General features: G+C 29.5%; 1 long non-coding RNA gene across 1 annotated transcript; it reads right to left on the bottom strand.

The window, feature by feature from the left end:
• Positions 1 to 252: 252 nt before the first annotated feature.
• LOC131656589 (uncharacterized) lies at positions 253 to 3,327 on the bottom strand. Its single transcript, XR_009300177.1, has 5 exons — positions 2,593 to 3,327; positions 2,380 to 2,450; positions 1,945 to 2,112; positions 1,108 to 1,196; positions 253 to 660 (listed from the first exon to the last, which is right to left on the bottom strand). It is a non-coding gene; the product is annotated as an uncharacterized LOC131656589 (long non-coding RNA).
• Positions 3,328 to 6,958: the final 3,631 nt, after the last annotated feature.

Genomic DNA, 6,958 nt, shown 5'->3' with positions numbered 1-6,958 from the left:
TCTCCTGGCAGTGCTTATAGGGTGAGATTTAAAAGTTTAGATTTTTGTAACTCTGCTGTGTCATTTGGTGTGAATCTAGTTTTTGATTAGAAGAGCCTCAAGCCCCAATTCATTCCAAAGAAACAGTGTATTAAGATAGTTTATTTCACGAATACTAACATTTGGAATCCATAACAAAACAGCATGAAAAGTTGCAAAAGTAACAATAATAACAACAAACAGAATGTTATACAATACATGCAGACTTAGTTAAATCTTAGGCATAATATCAGAGCAAGACTTAAGCTGCTACTTTATTGTACTATCTTTCAACTGCTTTCTTAAGGATGCTATCTTCTTCCAAAACCATTTGAATTGGCATCTAATTATGATTGTCTTGTAATTTTTTCATTTTCTATCAAATTTGTGTAAAATTCTCTTCCTCAACTAGTGCATGATTCTACTTCCAATATGCAGAGTTTGCCAAATACTTGTCCTTAAAAATTACAGAAAGTTGCTTCCAATATCCTTGCAGAGTTTTGAAGACATGAAAGTATACAAATAGCATCAATATTCAACCCTGTGTCTGTCATTCTATTGTAATATGATAGGTCGAACATGGTCAACTTGTTGCATCCGGTTGCGAGTGTTGCTAGCCCATCATCTCCTATATGTACACAACTGCAATAGAAAAACAGAATGAACAAAAGAGATGCACTACTTTGTCTATAATTTTTTTGAATCATAAACATTTAGTCACATTGACTAAAGTTCAGTTACCGATAGAGGTCAAGTTCAGTCAACTTTATGCAAGTTACAAGCAATGTGTGCCAATCTCATGTCTGATGTGTTTGTGCATAATCATAACTTCAACTTTACAAGTTCAAAACACCCCTGATAGATATTTGAGTGTTTCACGAGTTCTACAAGTGCTCAAAAATATGAAAATCATAAAGAAAGAAATTTAATGAAGCCTCAGTTCTACAAGAGTTCACTTTGGTTTTGCTGCTTCATGTGTGAACTCAATTAATCAAATATTAAATACATAATTTGTAGAGAGAATATATCTGTAACTCTAAAGTATATATATTTTTTATAAACTAAGTCAAAAGAACATGCAAAGGGTACCTCTTTGCATCTTTTTCCACAAAAGGAATGCCGTGAAATATTGGAGTTGGCAAGCAGGGAAATCGTATCCTTAGTACAGCAGTCTTGATCTATAAAAACAACAGGTTGTGTGTTAAACAAAATCAAACCAAAACAAAAGAAAGAGATAAGGCAGAATACATATTCCATGAACTTTTAATCTAAACAAGTAGAAGTAAGATACATTTTTTCTCGCACAAATCATAAAGGGTGTATACAGTTATTTCAACCTTTTGGTTTAGAGGTAAAATATATAATTTAACATATGGAATCCCTATGTTCATATTTACAAGTCTAGATGTAACAGAGGAGAAATAGATCTTTCCATGATTGAACGACTTGGTGAGACCTTGATAATCTGCATTCACAAATGAGAACCAACAGCCAAAGAGCAAATTGAAAATTTTAATTTTTTTATTTGTAGTTTTAACTTTTTAAGTCTCCAATGAATTTATCATGTAAACCTAAAACACAAACATTTTTCTGATAGGGGAACATGCATCAAAACACCCAAAAGTAATTTAGAAAAAGCCAATCCACACTTTCATATGACACAATATTGTCTCTCACATTTGAGTGTGTCATGCACATCACCACTTGTAAAAAACTATTTTCTTACAAGATGGCATCAAACAGAAAGATGGAATCAAACAAAGTGTTGAATCAAATAAAAATTCTTAAACTGTCAAAATTCAGCAGAAAGATATTGTGCAAATCATGCACAAGTTCAGCGGATACGCTAAATCACAGAAGAAATTGTAAAGGAAACAAACAAATAGAACAAAAGTGCAACATTTGACACAAAATCACATTGCAAACCTGAAAATTATAGACTTGAATAGATGAATAACTTGCAACCTTTCTTCAAATCTATTATCCCGAGAAGGTCAACGGGACCCATGTGATTCTTGAGTTTATGTTCTACTCTTTTCTGTCCCCACATTATAATCACGACATTGTTGGCCTAAAGCATTTATTTGATTTAGCCTGTGAATTATTAAAACTAGTTATACAGTCACAATGAATCGAAATATAACAAGATCAGACCTCATCATTGGTGATTGGAATCAAGTCATGGTTAAGGATACTAATCGTTTCCAATTTAGAAATCAAACTGTTTAAAGTTTCATGAACCTCAACCTCTATGTCAGCAATGAATTTCTTAGTCTCTAATATTTTCACCAGCCTAACACACAAAAAACGAAATGATTTGCAATTGTAATGTGTATAAGAATTGAATGTAGTGATGCTTACACGCTTGACTTTGGAGATATCCTTATTGTACTTGTTGAAATCTTTTCTGAGATTCTCTAAATCGAATGAACCTGCAACAAAACAAGATTAGGTTGATGCAATTATTGTCGCTATATATATATATATATATATATATATATATATATATATATATATATATATATAAAAGTACGCTCCATCCTTTTTCGCAAACGAGTTCGGGGTTGCCAGTACCATCCTTTTTCTCTCTGAGTAGGGTGATGTTCAATCGCTAGGTTAACCGAAACTGATAGGAGAAGAAATCTACCGAGAGAGAAATAAGAATCTAGGAAATTGAGAAATATGGAGTGAGCAATTGAGAAATTGTCATACAATAGATGAATTGAAACATCAATTGAGAAATTGAGAAATATGGAGAGATAAAGATACTGAAACATCTTTATCTTGATATGTTGATATGTGTTTCACTTCAATCAATTTCTATTCTAGGTTTGTAATACAAGAAGTTTTAGATTTGTGTTTTTATACTGGATTTGTGATACAAGAAGCTTTAAACATGTGTTTTTGTTCTGGGTTTGTGAGATGTACTATATACGTTGTAGATCTAATAAAAAAATTAAAAGAAAACTTTTAAAGGAAAAGGGAAGTTGGGTTTAGCATATATGAGTCTGTAAAATGTAAAACGTGAAACTGTGTGGATGAATAACCAGATCTGTGGATTTAGCCATGGAAACAAAGTTTAGATGTAGTTGATTGCTATTTTCTTTTATGGTTGGGTTGTGTGGGTGAAGAATCTTATTTCTATTTCCTTTCATGGTTGAGTTTTTGGATGTGGATGAAGAACTCTATGGTGGATTCATAGATTAAAAAATTCCTTTTTGTTGATCTCTTCTTTTGCTTATCTCATATGAATTTGTATCAGTAGAACACGACACTGCTTTTGATGAGAAAACTTCTTTCCGTTCTTCATTTTCTTGCTTCACATAAAGGTTGCAAATAAATCTGCTACTTGTTTTCAAATAATAATTCATTAATTTCAATAAAACATTTATATAGAATGATTAAGATAATGTATCTTTTAAAAAATAAATAATTTCAAAATTTATTTAATATATTGGATTAACATTTTTTAAAATTTATAAAAAACATTAAAAACATTTTTTAAAATGACTTGGCATTGACACATCAGCAAACTGAATGCCACATCATTAAAAACAAGTCTCAGATTGAAGAGGGGACTAAAATTCAACACAAAACATTAAAATGGGATCAAAATCGTGGATTTTAAAATGAAGGGATCAAAACTAAAAAAAATTACAAATAGGGAGACTAAAGTTGCAATTAAGCCAATTTTTTTTGACACTGTGTAAAAAAAAAAACCTATAGCTAATTTTACATGTTCTCAAGTGTATCATAATAGATCTGAAGCATTCATTTAATCTTGTGGCTATTTTTAGAGGTTTCACCGATGAGGGATTTAATTGAATCCTCACCTTAGACATAACCTTATAATTTAGATTTAATTACAATAAATGCTATTATAAATTATGAAATTCATTTTTTATTGTGTTTTCATTGTAGTAATTAATTATAAGATTAAATGAAAAAATTCTATTAATAGTTTTTATAATTTTAATTTTGTTTATTTAAATCAATGCTTCATTTTCAATAGTTTTGATATTTTAAAAAAATAGGTTTTTATGAATATTATTTTTATAAACTATCTTATGGAGAATACTTCGATTCAATTTTTTAGGTGTGGTGTGTACTACTTTCTAATGAAAATATAACAATGTATCATTTCCTCTTACGCATTTGTAATTTTTTTTTTCTATTCGCACTCCTTAAATGATGTCAAAGTACACTTGTCATATTTTCATTGATGAATAGCATAAACCACACCTAAGGAATCGTAGGTAAGATTTCTCCATATCCTAATTAGTTTTAGTTATGATAAAAAAAAGGTTAAATATATTTTTGATCTTTATAAATATCTCAAAATTTATTTTTAGTCCTTATTAACGGAAACATTAAGTTACTTATCAAATTTTTTAATATTAACTTGAACAAATTTGGAATAAACGAAAACACGACGTTACTGATCAAAATATTGAATATTAACGGGAACATGAAGTTACTGATAAAAATATTGAATATTAGCAGGAACGTGAAGTTACTAATCAAAATATTAGTATTAATGGGAACATGAAAATACTGATCAAGATAATGAATAATAACGGAAACATAAAGTTACAGATCAAAATATTTAATATTAGCGAAAACACGAAGTTATTGATCAAAATATTGTATATTAACGGGAACATAAAGTTATTGATCAAAATATTGAATATTAACGAAAACATGAAGTTATTGATCAAAATATTGTATATTAACATGAACATGAAGTTATTGATCAAACTATTGAATATTAAGGGGAACATGACGTTTGAAAAATTGACCATGACAGTGTTGAACACCTCCCACCATTGTCGTACTCACCGACAAACAAAAAATTTGCAACAAAACAAAATGAACCCGTGTTTGGTCATGTTCTTATTGGGACTTCAGTTATATGGGCCTTTCAATAAATAGCCCATTCATTTTATGGGTTATAATCCATACATTTTCTTTACGCATATTATTTCTCAATGGATCCTCTACATTTCTTAAATACATCTTTAGATGTATTATTCAATCTTAAACAATATAAACTTTATTTTTTTAATTACTTTTTATTTTCAATATTAATTTTTTTTAATATTAGTATTTTTATAACTTTTCTCATTTTAACCTAAATTTAATCTTTTACTAATACCTTTTATTTTCCTCAATTCAAATGCGCGAAATCGACGGATACCCGTGCGAACGCACAAGTATCACACTAGTTTTCATTGATGAATAACATAAACCACACCTAAGGAATTGTAGGTAAGTTTTCTCCCTATCCTAATTAGTTTTAGTTTTGATAAAAAAAAGGTTAAATATATTTTTGATCTTTATAAATATCTCAAATTTTATTTTTAGTCCTTATTAAAAAATGACATATTTTAGTCACTACAAATTTTTTATGCATGTAGTTTTAGTCTTGTTATTTTTTAAAATCTTGAAAACACCTTAACTACCTTTTAATTTTTTAAATTTTTGAATAATTGTTTTCATTAATTTTTATAATACTGTAAAATATTTATTTACCAAACTTTAGAATTTTTTTAAATGAGAAAAATCAAATATGAATTTTTAAAATTTTAAAAGATAATCATAAATGTAATGAAAATCTCGACTTAGAAATCAAAATTTGAGTTATTTTTCAAAGAACTTTGTAAAACGTTCCGAAAAGAAATTTAGATAGTATCTATCACTCCTTGAAAAATAGTATTTAGCGCCGACCATACTTTGACTCTATAAGCAAAAAATAACACCATTGCATGTTTAACGTCGAGATAGTGTCGGTGTTAGGGGCAGACTAAAAGGCTAGAAGCTAACATGTTAGTGTCAATAAAAATAGTCATGTCTACCGTAGTGTCGGCTCAGCCACTTGCTGAAGAGATAAAGATTGCATATGTCTGAGGCAAACAAGCTTCTCAAATAAAGAGATAATCACTTGTTGCGAAAAAGATCTTGAGAAATTGCCAGAGAAATAATTGTTGTAGAATTAGGTTTTTCATCCATTAGATAAGCCATCTACTGAGGAAAAAGAAGCCCAAGGATGTAAATAAACGTGCCTTCTCGTCATCTAGGTTTCCAACTATCATGACGAAAAATTTAGAGATCAAGCTATTGATTACCTTGAATTACGAAAAAGCAAGAGTCGCCACAAATTCTCGATCGTTCTGCACTTATAAAAAGCTTGTCAGATTGGATTGTTGTATATACGTGTTCAGATCTAGGAATATATGTTGGCATCTTTTCACGGTGGTTCGAGATCCAAGTGGAAGATCGACCGAAGTTGATTCAGAATTAAAAGGATTCAAACACCACAAATATGAGATCTTGACTCCGTAGGTTCTCAATTTCTTCATATGAGACTCTTTTAGTTTTTGGATCTGCGAAGCAGATTGGACCTTGTGAAAATCATAGGAATCAGAAGTCGTTTCTCACAGATGATGCCACTATTTTATGGTGGAATCAGAAATAGATGAGATTACGGAAGTTACAATAATTCATGGGAGTAACATCTCGATCCGGAGGTTGTGATCGTGACGTATCGTGAATCAAATGAGTTGATCTTGAATCGGTGTTGCTAACCTCTAATGCGATGGACTTAGGGGATACTTGCATGGTTAGCACTCCAACGTCCCAATTATTTAGGATTCAAGATAATTGTGTGAAAGTGGAGATAGAAATTGTGTACTTGAAAATTTTTTATGAAAGTATTTATACTTTAAGCCCAATATAGCTAATTAGATAAGTGGACCTTGTCTTGCACAAAGCATTAATATTATAAAATATTATAGAATATTAAGTTTAGAATAATATACAAGTATATTAAAAATTGAAATTACAAATAAATAAAATATTAAAAATAAATAGATAAATTAAACCAATAAATAGTTCTAAAATAAATTAATTATAAACGAATAATAAATTGATGTAGTATTAA

The sequence above is a fragment of the Vicia villosa genome, linkage group LG3, assembly GCF_029867415.1.
Source record: "Vicia villosa cultivar HV-30 ecotype Madison, WI linkage group LG3, Vvil1.0, whole genome shotgun sequence".
NCBI lineage: Eukaryota > Viridiplantae > Streptophyta > Magnoliopsida > Fabales > Fabaceae > Vicia > Vicia villosa.
Note: the sequence above shows the minus strand (reverse complement) of the source record. Positions and strands in the feature narration are given on the sequence as shown.